This window comes from Pongo pygmaeus, chromosome 20, assembly GCF_028885625.2.
Source record: "Pongo pygmaeus isolate AG05252 chromosome 20, NHGRI_mPonPyg2-v2.0_pri, whole genome shotgun sequence".
Taxonomy (NCBI): Eukaryota; Metazoa; Chordata; class Mammalia; order Primates; family Hominidae; genus Pongo; species Pongo pygmaeus.
This window is the reverse complement of record NC_072393.2, coordinates 5,243,149-5,261,632: the sequence shown is the minus strand read 5'-3', so window position 1 is coordinate 5,261,632 and position 18,484 is coordinate 5,243,149. Positions and strand designations below refer to the sequence as shown.

The following is an 18,484-nucleotide window of genomic DNA, read 5'->3' as shown; positions in this document are numbered from 1 at the left end:
GGGACTACAGGCATGCACCATCACACCTGGCTAATTTTTGTATTTTTAGTAGAGACAGGGTTTTGCCATGTTGGCCAGGCTGGTCTCGAACTCCTGACCTCAGGTGATCCACCTGCCCTGGCCTCCCAAAGTGCTGGGATTACTGGCGTGAGCCACCGCGCCCAGCTGCTACAATGTATTTTAATTCTGTTTTTGATGTATTTAATCTGTTTTCTTTGACTGCTCACAAAATCCCTCAGAGGTACTAGTGGTTGTCCCCCTTTTCCAGATGGGGACAGCTAGGCTTACAGTGTTGCGGCCACTCGTTCAAGGTCACTCCCCAAACAGGTCACTGGGCTGGGGTTCGTGCCATGATCAGCCCCTCCACGATCAGCCATCTCATTTTACCGTGTCTCCACCAACTATGCAAGGCTTGAGCACCCACTGTGCATGTGAAACCACGCTAAGCATTTGTGCACAGACAGCCCCATTTGATCCTTCAAGATGTGTTCCCATTGCTTGGATGAGAAAACTGAGGCCAGATTGTAAACGGTCAGGTCAGGGTCACCCCGCCAGGAAGAAAAACAAAGTAGGCTCTGCAAACCTGGCCGCTGCACTGGCCGCTGGGAAACTCCGAGCTTAATTTAGGTTCCTTGTTAAATTATTCATTATCTCCTCTCTCTTCTCCTGTTTATGACTTCCGCCTTATCATTTTGTTCCCTGGGTTAATGCTTTTTGTTTATCTGCATCTTTGGCCCGCAATGAATGAATCAACAATTTTGGAGGAAAAGAAAAACCAATTCTAAAGTTGAGTTCCTCCGTTGGGCACCAGGCCTTCTCCAAATATGTTCCTTGAGGAAATAAATGCTTTCGACATGATCAAAACACAAGGACTGATGTGCAATCTTGCTTGGTGGCTGTGAGCCCTCCAACCCCCTTACCTTTGTCAATATCCCCCTTTTATTTTTCACTTCCGCTGTTTTTTTTCTTCCCCCTTATTTTTGAGAGTCTCACTCTGTCGCCCAGGCTAGAGTGTGCAGTGGCGTGATATCGGTTCACTACAACCTCCGCCTCCCGGGTTCAAGAGTTTCTCCTGCCTCAGCCTCCCGACTAGGTGAGACTACAAGCACCTGCCACCATGCTTGGCTAATTTTTGTATTTTTAGTAGAGATGGGGTTTCGCCATGTCGGCCAGCCTGGTCTCGAACTCCTGACCTCAAGTGATCTGCCCACCTTGGCTTCCCAAAGTGCTGGGATTACAGGCATGAGTCACCGGGCCCAGCCTCTTTTTTCTTATTATTCCATCTTCAGGCACCAACGGCAGCCAGGCAGCCACATTATAGCAATTCATCATCACACCCTCCTTAGGAGCAGGGGCTACCTTGCCCCATTTTACAGATGAGAGCTGAGATCCAGAGGCAAATCCATTCTACAGATGGGGAAAGTGAGGCTCAGGGCCTCACACAGCAAGTCAGTGTTTTAGCTGGGTTCCAACTGTGGCTCGTCCTGACTCCAGGGAAGCAGGGGATGGTAATTAGGTGAGACCTGTGTAAAATGCTTACTCTATAAGAAGTGCTCCATCATCCATTCATTCATGTGTTCAACCTACACATAGGGATCTCTGGAGCCACACCGTAGTCCGTAGTGTAATTAGAATAAAAACGGGATAATGGAACCAGGCGCGGTGGCTCACGCCTGTAATCCCAGCACTTTGGGAGGCCGAGGTGGACGGATCACCTGAGGTCAGGAGTTCAAGACCAGCCTGGCCAACATGGTGAAACACCGTCTCTAACAAAAATACAAAAATTAGCCAGGCGTGGTGACAGCATGCCTGTAATTCCAGCTACCCCGGAGGCTGAGACAGGAGAATAGCTTGAATCCAGGAGGCGGAGGTTACAGTGAGCCGCGATCACGCCACTGCATTCCAGCCTGGGCGACAGAGTGAGACTCCAACTCAAAAACAAACAAACAAAAACCCAACAACAACAAAAAACCGGGATAATGGGATAGAGTGGAGTGGGGCGTGGCTGGTAGCTGTTGTCAGGGAAGGCTTCTCCCAGGCGCTGCTTATTTGAGCAGAAATTGGAAAGATGAGAAGGGGAAGATCTTGGATGCTCAAGTTAGAGGAACTGTAAGAAGCTGGCTGAGGCGGGAGGATCACCTGAGCCCAACTACTCAGGAGGCTGAGGCGGGAGGATCACCTGAGCCCAGGAGTTTGAAGCTGCAGTGAGCTATGATCATACCACTGTACTGAGGCCTACGTGGCAGACCCCATCTCTTAAAAAGCAAAGAAGGAGCAGCTGGTTTTTCTGGAGCATTGACATGGTGGGGGGGAGGGGACAGGGTAGTGGGCGCTAATGTGAAACGGGGAGCTGCAGAGAGGAGGCGGGATTTTATTCCAAGGGTACTGGGGAGCCCTGGCACAGTTTAGAGCAGCACACAGAAAGTGCCATGCCCTTTGCACCCAGGACGTTGGGGCTCACGCACGGACAGTAGCCCCAGGGGCCCTTCCCGCCACCACCAACGCCGCCGCCGCCGCCGCCGCCGCCACCACTGCAGCCACCCACGTGTCCCGCGAAGACCCGCGCCCCACGTGCTCCCGCGGCCCTTTAAACCCCCCGGGGCCACGTGACCGCGCTGCGCCGCCCCATTGGCCGGGGGGCGTGGCGGCCGCGCGGCTGCGCAGTGACGCGCACGGGCCGGCCCTGCCCGCGGCGGCGGCGGCGGCGCTGGCGGAAGGGATGACGTCACCGGCTGGGGGGGCGCGCGAGCCGGCGCGAGGGGAGCGCGAGCCGCAGTGAGTGTCCTCGCGCCGCCCGCCCGGCAGCCCGGCCGGCGCGCGCACGCCGCGAGCCGCTGGCGCTCGGGCTCCGCTCGGATCCCATGCAACAGCCAGGATGTGAAGCGGGGCAGAGCCGGGGGAGCCCAGCCCAGCCAGCCTCCAGGTAAAGCCAAAAAAAAAAATCATGGATTCGAGGAAAAAAAAAATGCAGGCGCTCCAAGGGGGGTCTCGGAGGCAGCCGAGTGGGCAGCGCGCCGGCTTTGTGCCGGGGAAGCCTTCACGGCCATTGTGCTCGGAGGATGCTCGGCTGCAGCCAGTTGCACGCCCAGCCGCTGCGCCCCGGTAGCTGCGCCCGGACAATGCCCCGAGAGACTGGGCCGGGGCCGCTTTGGGGGCGCTCGGCAGGCGGGGCTGGGGGGCTTCGTCCGCGGCGTGGGAGGGGGCTGGGCTGGAAGCGCCCGGAGCGCGGCGTTGGAAGCTGCCCAGCGCCGCCGGCTGCACCACCCCGGGCTGCGGGCGGGGCAGAGGAGCGGAGGGGGGCGCGCGTGTGTGCGGAGCGGGTGCCGGCCCCGGCGGCGCCCGGCCTGGGTCCCCGGGCGGGTCCTGGAGGCAGGGGGCGCTGTGCCGGGGGATGGGGGGCGTGCGGGCGCCCCGGAGCGGAGAGGAGCCGGGACGGGTGGCTCGAGGCGGGGTGGCTCCAGGGCTGCTGCGCCCGCCGCCTTCCCTTTCCGGGTCCCCCTCCCCTGGGGACCCCCGAGTCTACGCCGTCTCCCCTGGCACACTCCGGGCCCTGTCGTTGCCTTATGGGAGGTCGCCCCTCCGGCACTAGGGCATTGCCCCACCCTTCTGCGGCCCCGGCGCCCCCTTCCAGCTTCCCTACCCAGGGGCGAGCCTCAGCCCCCAGCCCCAGGGGCTCTGGCGGGCAGACGCGCACGCCCAGCACCCCAGTCTCCCCTCCGCGCTGGGGGCCCCATGGGGATCCCGAGAGTGGGGAAGCCGCCCCTGGAACCGCCAGCCCCGCGGTTTCCGCACGCCCCGGGAGCCCCCTGGGGGCTGCGGGGGGAGGGGCGGTGACGTCATCCCGGGGGCAGGGCCGTCGGCACCGGGTTAAAGGGGGCGCGGGGCGTGACCTGAGGGGAGCCCCCCCAGGTTAGAGTGTCCGCGCTGTGGGTGCGAGGGTTCGGCCAGGCTGCGGCCAAGTTCACCTCTCTTTTTGGGAATCTCTCCTAAAATTAAGATCCTCCCCTTCGGACCTCCCCCTACAAATCCTGGACATTTCCCACCAATTCCCCCCCTTCCCAAATTGGGGAACTCCCCTTCGGCCGCTTTCTCTCCAGAATCCTCAAATCAGGGAACCTTTCCCACAAACTGGGATTCTTTTTTTCAACCACACCCCCCGCCCCAAATCTGGGACCTCCTTCTTCGGTTGACCCTCTTTCCCCAATCTCAAATCGTCTTCTTGTGGGTCCCTAAATATTCAGCTTCCAAGAACGCCTCTTCCTCTGCAACCCTTCCTCAAATCTAGCCACCTCCTGGGACCTCATTCCCCCAAATTAACAAACCTCCCAGAGCCTCATGGGGGTGCCTTGCCTCCCCCTTCTGGGCTCAGCTGGGATTCCCCTGTCCCCCCCCGTCACAATCTAGGGGAGCCCCCTTCTGAGCATGGGGTCCTCCTGCCTCTGGCCGAGACCCTAAAAACACATCCCGGCAGCCGCGACTAGTGAAGCGGATGTCCGGGGTGTCCGAGTTGTCCGAGTCCCGGCTGAGCAGTAGGGATGATACCTAGAAGCCGGAGGAGGCAGGAAGAGACTCCTAGGGTCCCAAGGACAGGGACCCACACGCTCCGGGCTCCCGTCCGCCACCACCCGGACTTTGGTTGCTGGGATTCTGGCCTCCTCTGGGTGCCCCCCTATCGCTGCTGTCCTTGGGGTGCGGGGGGTGACGGCGCCTCTTTGTCTGGGGCGCCCTTCTTCCCTCTTTCTGCCGCCTTTCACCCGGGAGAAGGAAGCCAGCCCGCGCCTCTGCTCCTGCGATACCAGCGGCAGCTGCTGGAGCGTTTATTAATGGCCCAGGGACTTGGTCGAATCTGCCATTTGCATAAGTCCCCTCCCCCTCCCAGGGTCCCTTCCTTTGTGCCCCCTCCCCCTGCCAGTCGCGCCTGCCTTCTGTCCCTCTGCTCTTTCTTTGCCAGCTGATATTTTGGCGGTGGAAGGCAGGCAGCTGGGGCTGGGGGCGGCTGCTTCCCGCCCTCAAATCCCACAGCCCCCCAGCTTGGGCCTGACTGAGTCCCCACCTGGGCATCCCTCCCCTACCCCCCCCCCGCTGCCCTCCACAAAGCCTTCGGTGGGGCATCTCTTTCTGGCTGGCAGGCTGGCAGAGTCTTCATTCTTCCCCTCCGGAAAGCAGGGTCCTGCCCTGTTCCCCAGGCCCGGGGGACACCCTCATCATGACGGTGCACTTCTGCATGGGGGCTAGGCCTCCCAGCCCCATGGGGGCCACCGCCCGCCATACTCCATCACCCTGAGAGTTGTTCTAATTGGTCTCAGGCAAACAAAACGTCGCGGGAGACCCAGGCTGCCTGGTGAGCTCACGCACTTTTCTATTTCTGCCACCCTGGCCGATGACATCGCCCCTAACCCCCCAGGGGGTGACAGAGACTGGTACTGTCAGTGGCTGTCCAGAGATGCCGTCCCGAGAGGCGGTGGACTGGCCCACTCCCCACTCCCCGCAGGAGATGGGTGACAGGTCATTTCGGTGTGGCCCAGCTGTGGCGCTGGAGGGTGCTACTGGTTGGCAGGTCAGCTCCAGGGACGATTTCCCCCTCTCCAGGAAACCTTGAGAGCCTCTGAAGTCTGCATGAGGTGGCGGCGCAGAAGGGGACATTCAAACCCCAGGTTCGTGCTTGCTGCCAGCAGAGAAAAAAAAAAAAAAATCACTCCTTATACCCCGGTTGAGCGTTCAGTGCGCCTTTTTTCCCTGCCTCCCAGGGGATTTCAGGCATCGTCCAGTGTCCATGGACCCTGCTTGGAGACACAAGTCCATTTTCCCCCAACTTCCACTATGGAACGGGGGGAAGCTTCGTGGATGCCAGGGATTTCGTAGTAGCATCTGGGTGGGCAGACCTGGAGCCATCACTGTGCACCCATTTTTTTCTTCTTTGGGGCGCACAGAGCCTGGGGCTCTGCCTGGGTTTCCCCAGACCTGGTACCAGTCTGGAGGCAAATCTATCTCTGCTCATCAAACGTCTTTCTGGGAGGTGACTTGGTTTCCCCTTCTGCCTTCGGGGTTGGCGTTGAACAGCAGTTCACAGATGTCTGAGGGCAGCGCACACCTCCACTTGCCAAGATGGGGAGACCTGTGGCTTCGCTGATTATTCCAGCGGCTGCATGGCCCCAATACAGTAGTTAGCGGGATGGCCGGAGAGGGACGGGCAGGGACGGTGTGACTTGGTGGCGCGACGTGGCATTTCTACCCGAGCGCCCCGTGGCCCCGCGTTCACCTGCTTTCTGTGACGGTGCAGCCGCCGTGTGCGTGGGGGAAGAAGCGGGGCGTGGAGAGAGTTCGGGATGGGGGCGAGCGGGAGGGAAAACCCTAAAAATAAAAAGGGATATTTATAAACCCAGCGGGTTTGGGGGATAATTGACAAAGCTTAATGTTTTCGGCTGAGAGCAAGTCCTTCCCCCTGCTACCCATTAGGCTCCATTTGCAGAGTCGGTTGGAGCCACGGGAAGATCTTGAGATGAGCTTTAGGTTTGGCGGGCGCGGTGGCGACCGCTGTGGCCCCCTTCTGGGAGGGTCTCGTGCTTTCTGGAAGGAGGCAGGGGTCCCAGAAAGGGGCACTCCCCAGCTCTCCTCTGCATCCAGGGCAGGCTCCTGGCTCACCTTCCAATGGGTGGGCGTCCTCTTAGAATTTGCAAGGAGGATGAGAACCCCTCTCGGGCAAAGCCTGTGCAGGTTGCCCTTCCTCCGTCCTTCCCTGCGGCAAAAGATGCCCGGGGAGGGGAATTTGAAGAGAGACCCCCCCCCCTCCTGCCGCCCCACCCTCCAACCGCTCACCAGGCAGAGTGGCTCAGCCTCCGGTGGGGACAGGAGGAGAGGAGATTAAGACATAACTGCTGTTCCTCGCAGGATTCGTGTGGTAAGCTGATACAAAACAAAACAAAACAAAAAACCCAAAAATTCACCATGGATTCACAGACAAAGGCACGTATCAGGGGCTTGAAGGTTTCAAGGGCTTTTAAAACTGTGAATTTTGTCATCTTCACACCTTACCTTGCTCTGGAATCGGAAAGTTGCCAGCTTGTGGCTTTCAGGACAGAGGAGAGGGGGTGCTGGAAGGGGGTTGAGGCTTAAATGCATGTCATCTTATCACCAGGTGACATTCTGAGTTGAGGAAGGGGATCCACGGAGAGAGGAAGTGAAGCGTAGGGGATGTGATCGAGGGAAAGGGTGGCTGTTGTCTCACGCAGAGAGTGGCAGCCCCAAAATGTCTGGGAAACAGGTGACACCCGGGTCTCTCTAACCTTGAGGTTCAAGAGTGTGGAGTGTGTGGTTTCCCCCTGCCCCCCCTTTTCCTTTAAGGAAAGAAAAGACTCTCAACCAAAAAGGGAAGAAAAAAAAAAAAACCTGACGTACCATTTCTGTCTTGTCTCTGGCTGATATTTGAGAAGCGTTGGGGAGGGGGTTGTGTGTGGGGAATTTGAAAAATCAATTGGCTTACACTTCTGCAAAGGCGAAAATTAACGGGTAGGAGTGATTCACGGACAGGCCCTCCACTTTCACATCGCTTTATTTTTGTCTCTCTCTTTTTTTTTCCTCCTCCTCCATGGAGCTGCCGGTCCCCCAACATCGTGGCCTGGCCAGACTGGACCTGGGGGCTGGTGCTATTCTGGGCTAGCCGTGGAATCCCCTCTTCTGTTCCCCGGAATCAAGGCACCCTCGGCGCCCCGCGGAGGCCGAGGGGATATTCCACATCTGAAAATAAACCCAGATTTCTGTGCAGCTTCCTGTTTCCTTCTGATTTCCGCGGATCCCACCCTGGTTGGGGGTTCAGAGCTTGGATTTTTGGATCATGGGGACTCCCTCCTCCCATCCCCATCGCCGTAACTGGGGCTGGATCACAAATGTCCCGTTTCATGGGGACAGATTTCGTCTCATACTCTTTATGTTACCTGGGTGGCCTTGTTCCTTTTAAGTTGTTTTTGATCTTTGCTATAAGCCCCTTGTAGGAAGGGCCGGGTGTTTCCTGTTCCCCCCACCTGGAGAACTGAAAATTCCCCTTTTTCTCCTAGATCTCACCTGCCTGCCTGCCTGCCTGCCTTCCTTCCTTCCTTCCTGGATGACTTCCCCTCTTTCCTTTCAGTTCTCCGTGCAGGAGCTTCCTCACTTACAGAATGAGGTTACCCCTCTGGGTTCCAGGTCAGAGCCCTGACTTGAGCCACCCGCCCCACTTGAGCTGTGCAAACTAGGGCGGGTTGCCTGACCTCTCTGTGTTCTCTCATCTCTAAGATCAGTACAGTCGCAGTCCGCGTCGCGGCGAGCCTTGACATGAGATGCTGTGGGTAATGCGCCTCTGCTGGCTCTCAACGCGTCCGCTGTCAGTCGCGTGTGTCCTTCCTTCCGCTCCTGGACACCCAGACGGGTATCCGGCAGGCAGAGAAGCCACGGCTCTGGAAGCCTGGGACCCTCGGATGAGGCAGGCTGTGGGGAGAGAGGCAGGGAGGATGGCCCATCGTCGCGCTGTCACGTGGGTAATTGAGAGTTAGCGGAAATTCAGGGGTTCTGGGGAAGCGAGGTTGGCGCGTCTGTGTGTGTATAATTTAATGCCGCTTATAATTAACCCCCGTGATCAGCAAATGAGGGGATGTCGGGGGGATAATAACAGCTGCTCCGACTATTTAGAGTTGGCGCCCCGTGCCAGGCCCTCTGCTAAGTAAGCAAGTCAGTAGCATCCTCGTCTCCTCCAACCTGCCATCCCCTGTCAGCGGAGTTGCTGTGATCTGAGCCCTATTTTGCAGAGAGGGAAACTGAGGCACAGGGAGGTGCCTCCACTGGCCTGAGGTCACTTCACACAGCCCACAAGCTGTTGGCTGCTACAACCTGGATTCCTAATGCCTGGAAGGAGCTCTGCCCGATTGTCAGGGATGTTTGTTTGGACAGCAGTCCATCTGCTGGGGGGGGCCACCTGAATTGCTACAGAGACACCCCCCCCACACACACACCCCAGGGCTCTCGACTGTCTTTTCTCAGAGGTTAAGAGCAAGGATGCTGGACTGAGGCTGCATGGGGTTCAAATCCCGGCTCTGCCGACTTGTTGGCTGTGTGACCTGGGGCAAGTTGCTCAACCTCTCTGTGCTTCCGTTTTCCTCATATGTCTATTGAGAACAGTAACAGTGCCCACCTTGAGGGACTGTTAGGAGGAAGAAATGAGTTAACTTGTGTAAGCACAAATTCAGAACGTCACCTAGAATGTAGTCGCCGCCTCTACTCTGTTTTTGTTATTACTTTTGACAACATGGGAGCTACATTGATATGTTGAAGGACCTGCCCAAGAGGGGCTCTCCAGTGTCCGCCCCCGCCCCGCTACCCTGCCCTCAGCCCCCTGATGGGGTCCAGCACCAGGGAGATGTCAGGATGACTCAGTCGCTGCAAACTGGGGCGTTCCCCTTCACTGGCTGCTTAATCAAGGGCGCCCCACTTCTGCGGCAGGACTGGGTGCCTGGCGGGAGCTGAACTATAGGGGGCCCGGATGGTGGACAGGGAGGACACGTGGCTGCCTTGGGAGCTCCGGGCACTCCAGAGACTCCAGATGTGGCTCCCAACTTCCAGAGCCCCTGGTGGGCCCGAGTGATCACCAAAGGGGGGAGTTTGGGGGGGATTTGGGGCTTTGACAGCAGTCATTTAGTGGGCACTCAGGAAGGTGATCAGTTGACAAGCATGGTGTGAGAGCGAGCATGCATGCATTCATTCGAATATTCACCAGTTCATTCATTCATTCCATCAGGATTGCTGGAAACCTGCTGCTAAGGAACTTGGGAGCCAGAATCTAAGCAGCTGTGGGGCTTGGGCTAGTAATAAAGCTGTTCTGTGCCTCAGTTTCCTGATCTGTAAAATGGGTGCTTTGACGTTGCCTCTATCATGAGTGGAGACAGATGAACAGGTGTGGGGGGCACCAAGGACAGAGACTGAGAGTGGCACCTACTGCTTTGTGGCTGGAGGTGAGGGGGGTGGAAACAAGAAGAGAAGAGTTGACTTTAGCTGGGGAAGACCATACAGGACCCCCCACCCCAAGGAGTTCGAATCACATTGTGTGTGTGTGTGTGTGTGTGTGTGTGTGTGTGTGTGTGTGTGTGTGTGACAGGACTCACACTGTTGCTCAGGCTGGAGTGCAGTGATGCCATCATGGCTCACTGCAGTGTCTTAACTCCTGGGCTCAAGCAATCCTCCCACCTCAGCCTCCCAAGTAGCTGGGGACTATAGGCGTCCACCAGCACGCCCAGCTGACTTTTGTATTATTATTATTTTTTTTTTTTTGTAGAGATGGGTTTCACCATATTGCTCAGGCTGGTCTCGAACTCCTGGGCTCAAGCTATCTGCCTGCCTTGGCCTGGGAAATGCTGGGATTCCAGGTGTGAGCCACCACGCCTGGCGAATTGGCATTTTTATTTTATTTTATTTTATTTTATTTATTTGAGACAATCTTGCTCTGTCACCAGGCTGGAGTGCAGCAGCGTGATCTCAGCTCAGTGCAATTTCTGCCTCCCGGGTTCAAGTGGTTCTCCTGCCTCAGCCTTCCGAGTAGCTGGGATTACAGGCACCCACCACCACATCTGGCTAATTTCTGTATTTTTGGTAGAGATGGGGTTTTACTCTGTTGGCCAGGCTGGTCTCAAACTCCTGACCTCGAGTGATCCGCCTGCCTTGGCCTCCCAAAGTGCTGGGATTACAGGCGTGAGCCACTGCGTCTAACAAATTGCATTTTTTAGATGTGCAGCCAGAGTTCTCTGAAAGTCCCCAGAGTTGGGCTGCCAACATCAGGATCAACAGAAAACCTGGAACGTTGGAAATGCGTCTTGGAACGGCTGTCAGGCCAAGGCCCAGAGAGGGAGAGCAACTTGCCCAAGACCACACAGCCATGCCTGCCTGCCTGCTGCTGGGCCTTGCACAGGAGGATGGACAAGGACCCCTTTCACCAGTCCAAAGGGAGAAACTGAGGCAGGAAGCCATGGCAGGTGTGTGATTCTCAAACCATAACACCTGTCAGGGCTGGAGTGTCCACTTCAGTGGGTCATATGGGCCAAAAAGGCTCCTTCAACCTCCAAGGAAGCCCTGAATGGCTCCAGGGCCAGATCCGTTGGTTTTTCCAAAGAAAAGCAGAAATCTAGATTTTAAGTAAAATTGCCCAATTTTGGCTGGGCATGATGGCTCACGCCTGTAATCCCAGCACTTTGGGAGACCAAGGCAGGCAGATCACCTAAGGTCAGAAGTTTGAGACCAGCCTGGCCAACATGGTGAAACCCCGCCTCTACTAAAAATACAAAAATTATCTGGGCATGGTGGTGCATACCTGTAATTGCAGCTACTTGGGAGGCTGAGACAGGAGAATCGCTTGAACCTGGGAGGCGGAGGTTGCAGTGAGCTGAGATCATGCCACTGCGCTCCAGCCTGGGCGATAGAGTGAGACTCTGTCTCAAAAAAAAAAAAAAATTACCCTATTTTAACATCCTTGGGTTAAAACATCTTAACATGGCACAGTACAGAAATCCAGGGCCACCGTGGACTTTGACCCCTTCCCCAACAATTAAAAGTTGCGCGACCTCTGACACCTCCATTGCCGTCCACGGGCCTCAGTTTCTGGGCCTGTGAAATGGGTTTAAGACTCCCAGCCACCTCCGCGGTTCTTTAGAGGCACCAGTGTGATAGCTTACAGAGAGTGCTGAGAACAGGGCCTGGGCCAGCGTCCGCGCTCGATAAACGTTGGCTCTGATTATATTAATATTGGTCATAATGATAAACTTGACTTAAATTAAATGCTGCGTAGAAGGAAGCCGGCTGTCCCACGGGGCAGGGCTGTGAATTATCTACGGCGGCAGGACCTGCTTCTCCATCCCTCGTTCTTTCTGTAGCGTACTCGTTTGCTCTCAGGGCTGGAGCCCCCGGGTTACCAATATTATTCATTGAGTGTACTGCTGTGGTTCTCAACCAGGGTCACTTTTGCTCCCCTGGGCACACTTGGCGACATCTGGGGACATTTTTGAGTGTCATGTCCAGGGGGGTGCTGCTGGTATGGAGTGGGTGGAAGCCAGAGATGCTACTTAACTCCGTGTAATGGCCAGGATGACCCCATCCCAGAGAATGACCCCACCCTCATGTCCACTGTGCTGAGGTTTAGAAACCCTGATTTTGCCAGGCATGGTGGCTCACGTCCGTAATCCCAACACTTTGGGAGGCTAAAGCGGGAGGATTGCTTGAGCCTAGGAGTTCAAGACCAGACTGGGCAACATAGTGAGACCGCATCTCCACAAAAAACTTTAAAAAAAATCAGCCGAGGGTTGGGGTGCACACGTATGGTCCCAGCTACTGGGGAGGCTGAGGTGGGAGGATTGCTTGAGCCTAAGAGTTTGAGGCTTTAGTGAGCTATGATTGCACCACTCCACTCCAGCCTGGGCAACAGAGCAAGGCCTTCTCTTTTTTTTTTTTTTTTTTTTTTTTTTTAAAAAAAGAAGCCCTGACTTATGCTCAAGACCCAAGACAGCGAGAGAAATCAGGCAGATGGTGCCTTTGTCCCTGAGCGTCCACCCCACACACTCCCTGACGTCTCGCAGGGCCAGAACACTTAGATTGCTAATGGGTTCCCTCTGCACATCTGTCCTGGTTCCACCGCCCCATTGATTATTGGAAGTGGGTAATTGCCCCTGTCGGATGAATTCTAGAGAGTGTGAACTGCTGGGGTTTCCGGCGACAGTGCTGGCTTCACCTCCCAGATATCAGCAGGGTGCAGAGAGGCTGCCAGGTCCCAGGACTTTTTCTTTTGGCCCCACCTGGCCCTGGGAGCCCAGACTCCGGCCCGGCTGGGGAAGGGCACTGGGGGTCTGAACGCCCCAGGTTCGGATCCTGACAAAGGCCCTCCCTGGCTGTGTGAGATGACCTCATTATTTCCTTCCCCTGAGCCTCAGTTTTCTCATCTGTGAAATGGGGACAAGTCTTGCCTACCGCATCACTGGGAATTCAGTGGTGTCATGTTGATAATGGGGCCAGGAGCCCGAGGTGCACAGGAGGAGCTGAATGAGTCTACCCTCCCTCCCCCCAGCTTCGTGAACCGTTAGGGGTGATGAGGTTGGAACCTCAAACCCACATTCTCCAAACAGCTGCAACAGAGGAGAACTAACCCAAGCGGGTGGAAAGTCCTCCGTGGTGGGGGCCGTTAATGCTCTGCTGCCAGTACCAGTGTGCCTGGCCCTGTGTTTTCTCATTTCATCCTCAGAACTGCCCTGAGAGGTGGCAGGTGTCCCCTTGTCTTGCAGATGGGGAAACTGAGGCACAAAGGAGGGTTGAGAACTGGGAATGACAAGCCCTTTCTTAGGTTTACAGAGGTGTTGTTTCTGGATAGGATGCCGTTTCTACACTCATGGAGGCTGCACCCAGGCCCAGCTTGGCGGGGCCCCTGCAGTCATTCGGGGGCCCACGATCAGAAGGGGCTGTGTTTAGATGAACGCTCTGTTGATGCCATCTGGAAATTCTTAATAATTTTTTTTTCATTTTTTGAGATGGAGTCTTGCTCTGTCACCCAGGCTGGAGTGCAATGGCGTGATCTCGGCTCACTGCAACCTCCACCTCCTGGGGTCAAGAGATTCTGCCTCAGCCTTCCGAGTAGCTGGGATTACAGGCATGTGCCACCATGCTTGGCGGCTAGTTTTTGTATTTTTAGTAGAGACAGGGTTTCAGCATGTTGGCCAGACTGGCCTTGAACTCCTGAGATCAGGTGATCCACACACCTCGGCCTCTCAAAGTGCTGGGATTCCAGGCGTGAGCCACCATGCCCGACCTGGAAATTCTTAATTTTTTTTTTTTAAGAGATGGAGTCTCGCTCTGTTGCCCGGGCTGGAGTGCAGTGGCGTGATCTCGGCTCACTGCCAGCTCCGCCTCCCGGGTTCACACCATTCTCCTTCCTCAGCCTCCCGACTAGCTGAGACTACAGGCGCCCACCACCACTCCTGGCTAATTTTTTGTATTTTTAGTAGAGACAGGGTTTCACTGTGATAGCCAGGATGGTCTCGATCTCCTGACCTCGTGATCTGCCCGCCTCAGCCTCCCGAAGTGCTGGGATTCCAGGCGTGAGCCACCACACCTGGCCTTAATAATTTTTAAACAAGGAAAACCCCACGGTTTCATTTTGCACTGGGGGCTGCAATTCTGTAGCTGGATTATTAGCCACGATATAGCCAGAGCCACTTCCCACAGTGGTTGGGAGCAAAGATGCTATCGGCCAGGATGTGTTTTTGCCCCTTACGAGCTGTGTGACTTTGGGGAAGTCACTTTCCCTCTCTGGATGGCACCCTCAGACTCCTGTCTGTGGCCCGCTGGCCTCATCTCTCCTCCTCTTCCCCTCCCCTTTGTCCGTTCCATTCCATGTACACCTATCCTTCTCCTGTTCCCACCTCCAGGCCTTTGTCCTTGCTCTGCCGGGAGCTCTGTTTCTGGCCAGGCCAACCCTACCCCGCAATTGCCTCCAGCACCCCGTTTTGTTTTCCCTCACGATTTCGCTCTGTCTGCAACCCCTCTAGGACCTAAGCTCCGCCACACTTCACCCGCCCCTCCAGATCAGCCCTTCTGGCTCCTGGGAGCTGCCGCCTGGCCTGCATGTACCAGCATTGCCGCGTCTAATGACCTCGATCAGGCAGGTAATGACGGGGAAAGCCCCGCCTAGGCAGCTCACAGCAGGAGCCCCCTGGTCCTGCTCTGAGAGTACTCGGAGTGGGTGATGTTGCAGGGAGAGGCAGCCACAGTGACCTCAACCTCCTGAGTAGCTGGGATTACTGGCACGCACCATCACAGCTGGCTGTATTTTTAGTAGGGATGGGGTTTCACCATGTTGGCCAGGCTGGTCTCGAACTCCTGACCTCAGGTGATCCACCTGCCTCGGCCTCCCAAAGTGTTGGGATTACAGGCGTGAACCACCGTGCCCGGCCCTTACCACTTCTTGCCAGACACTATGGATATTCATATGGTGGATCACCTGAGGTCAGGAGTTTGAGACCAGCCTGGCCAACATGGTGAAACCCAGTCTCTACTAAAAATACAGCCGGCCAGCCGTGGTGGTGTGTGCCAGTAATCCCAGCTACTCAGGAGGTTGAGTCAGTAGAATCGCTTGAACCCGGGTGGCAGAGGTTGCAGTGAGCCAAGATTGTGCCATTGCACTCTAGCCTGGGCAATCGAGTGAGACGCTGTCTCAAAACAAAAACAAAAAAAGCAAAAGAAGTAGTGAGGAATGGCTTTGAGGATGATGTCTCTGAGTAATTGGCTACAAGCCAGGAGTCTGAGGACCAGTGTCAGGAGGTCAGGGAACTCTAAAACAGTCTGTGAGATTTCCTGTCTCCTGGGGAGAAGGTGAGAGGCCCAAAGGGGCTGGGGACCCCCAGAAAGTGTGCAGTGGTTGGGCCAGATGATTTTAAGAGTCAACCAGTACCCGGGCATGGTGACTCATGGCTGTAATCCCAACACTTTGGGAGGCTGAAAATGAGAGGATTGCTTGAGGCTAGGAGATCGAGTCCAACCTGGGCAACATAGGAAGACCCCATCTCTATAAAAAGTAAAAAAATTAGCCGGGTGTGGTGGTGTGCACCTGTAATCCCAGCTACTCAGGAGGCTGAGGTGGGAGGATCGCTTGAGCCCAGGAGTTTGAGGCTGCAGTGAGCTAGGATCATGTCCCATTGCACTCTGGGTAACAGAGCGAGACCCTGTCTCTAAAAACAAAAAGAACTGAGCCAGGCCTGATGGATGTTGGGCACCCTGTGTGTCTGGCCAGACAGGTGGAGAAGTTACTGAGGAGCTCACCAGGAATGGGCCAGGGGATCTTTGGGGGATCCGGTTTAGCATTTGAACAGTGCAAGTTTGAATCATGTGTGAGCTGCTTGTTCAGTGTGACCCTGCGGCAGTGGTTTCACCCTCCAGTGCCTCAGTTTTCTCATCTGCAAAATGGGGGTGAGGCTGTCTCTTGGGTAGAAGGGTCTTGGTATTGGAAGGATCTATGCTAAACATGCTTGGAGTAAGCCCCAAACTGGCTATCATAAAATACAGCTTGATGATCAGTGCCCTCTGGAAGCAAGGTCACAGGACCTGCATATGGGGCTTGGGGGCACTGGGGAATGGCTGTGTCCGGGGTATTGAGTTGCGCTTGGAGCGTGCCCACCGCAGTGTGGAGAGCAGATTGGCGGGCACCTACGGCAAGCCCTGGGTAGACCAAGTCGCAGGGCAGGCTGCCAGGCTGGCAGGACCTGGGCTGGGAGTATTGGCGGGGCTACCCTTGGACCACCTCAGCCTCAGTGGGGAAACCGAGTCATGTCAATGTGGACAGAACCCTCAGCAGGTGTGGAGGGTCAGTTCTGACTCTCTAGGTCTGTGCCAAGGTCACTCTGCAGGGTCTTTGGACTCTATATCTGGTGCTTTGCTGCTCCATCGCCTAAGGACTACCTAGCTTGCTTGCTTGCTTGCTTCCTTCCTTCTTTCCTTCCTTCCTTCCTTTTTCTTTTTTTCTTTCTCTCTTGTTCTTTCTTTCCTTCTTTTCTCCCTCCCTCCCTCCCTTCCTTTTCTTTCTCTCTTGTTCTTTCGTTACTTCTGTCCTCCCTCCCTCCTTCCTTCTCTTCCCTTCCTTTCTCCTTCCTTCTTGCTCTTTTTCTCTTTCTCTTCTCTTCGTTTCTTTTCTTCGTTTTGTTTCTTTTTCTTTCTTTCTTTTTCTTTTGACAGCATCTCACTCTGTCACCCAGGCTGGAGTACAGTGGCACGATCATAGCTCACTGCAGCCCCAAGCTCCTGGGCTCAGGTGATCCTCCCGCCTCAGCCTCGCAAAGCGCTGGGATTATAGGCACAAGCCGCTGTGCCCGGTCAGTACTTGATATGTTTTGTTTAAACCCATTCTCTTTTAAAACGTAAAAGAGAAAACTTTGTCTTGCTCTTGTGAACGGAAACCTGGTATGTCCTTGAAGGTACAACCTTAAAAATAAATGTGATGAGAGCAAAACAAGGGCATTAAATTCTTGCTGCTTTTGTCTCTGTCTGTTCCAGGCTGAAAGCTGAGGCCTGAGCACCCCTGAGGTGTTTAAGATATCCTAGCACCCACCTGAGGCTTTTAGCCTTAAGCCCAGCACAGAATGACCCCCTTGCTGGTTGAGTCAGTATTTTGTTTTGTTTTCTTGAGATGGAGTCTCACTCTCTTGCCCACGCTGGAGTGCAATGGCCCGATCTCGGCTCACTGCAACCCCTACCTCCCGGGTTCAAGCGATTCTCCTGCCTCAGCCTCCCGAGATGCTGGGATTACAGGTGTGCGCCACCACATATGGCTAATTTTTGTATTTTTGGTAGTGACAGGGTTTCACCGTGTTGGCCAGCCTGGTTTCGAATTCCTGACCTCAAGTGATCTGCCTCCCCCAGCCTCCCCAGGTGCTGGGATTACAGGTGTGAGCCACCACGCCTGTCCCAGTGTTATTGAATGTGGCTAGAACTGTTTGGGGCATCTCCTGGACTTTCTGGGAGGCTGAGCCTCTTCTGCCTTCGGCCTGAATTTCTTGAACTGAGCGTTGCTTCCCCATGGTCTGGGGAGAAGGTGATTTCTCCCTGAATTCAATTAATGAGCCTATTAAAAACTATTTATTTTCCCTGGCAGTTGTTTACTGAGGAGAAGGAGATGAATTGGCCGGTGTCCTCGCCAGGCAGGAAGGAGACTGAATGGGGGTGCCTGGTGGCTCAGCCCCAGTGCTTGGGGAGCACAGATTGCCGGTGGGGGCCTGTCCTTGTGGACGCCTTGGGCAGAGCCTGTGCTTGGGTCGTGGCCACTGCTCCTGACCTTGGAGTCTTTTGGGAGGTGGATGTTGGGATGAGTGAAACTGTCATGGTGTGGAGGCAGGGGACCGGCCCCGATGACTTCTCTCTTCTCTTTCTAGGTTAAAATGTCTCAGATGCACTGGTTTGAGACCTAAGACCTGGCCCCATGGCCCACATGGGATGTTGTGGCGGGATCTCCCAATATCCCATGATATCCCCCCACTCCGTATCAGTTGAACTTTACAATTTTTATCTGGGCACATGGCCACCTGGGGGAAAGAAAACATTTCTCGGTGCACCTTGCAGCTGTCTGTGCCATATGATTCAGTGCTGACCCGTGGTGTAAATAAGCAGGATTTTCTGGAAATGCCTTTCAAGAGAAGTGGCACATGCTCCTCTCTGCCTGTCATATGGAGATGATGGAATATGGAGATGATGGCAAGTGCTCAGGCAGCCATATTGGACCATGAGGCAGGTGTCATAGATAAGAATGGGGGATCAAAGAGATGGAAGGGGCCTGGGCCCCAGTGATTGTCGGGGAGGGCAAAATAACCCTGAATGGCCAACCTGGCAGCTTCCCTTAGGTGAAAAGAGAAATCACTCCTTGCTCGTGCTTTTTCTGGCATTTGCAATTCAACTGGATCCAAACGGTGGCAGGACATGAACCTTGGGACACCTTCTGGGGATG

General features: G+C 55.4%; 1 protein-coding gene across 9 annotated transcripts in view; it reads left to right on the top strand.

Moving 5' to 3' along the window:
• Positions 1 to 2,714: 2,714 nt before the first annotated feature.
• The window catches only part of PTPRS (protein tyrosine phosphatase receptor type S), a 134,220-nt gene continuing 118,450 nt past the window's right edge, over positions 2,715 to 18,484 (top strand). For 4 of the 9 annotated variants that reach the window (XM_054463060.2, XM_054463058.2, XM_054463059.2 and 1 more), the window contains exon 1: positions 2,715 to 2,923. The gene's annotated coding sequence lies outside the window, so the exon portion shown is untranslated. The remainder of the gene's footprint in view (positions 2,924 to 18,484) is intronic. The other 5 variants (XM_063657961.1, XM_063657959.1, XM_063657962.1 and 2 more) reach the window with 2 other exon arrangements.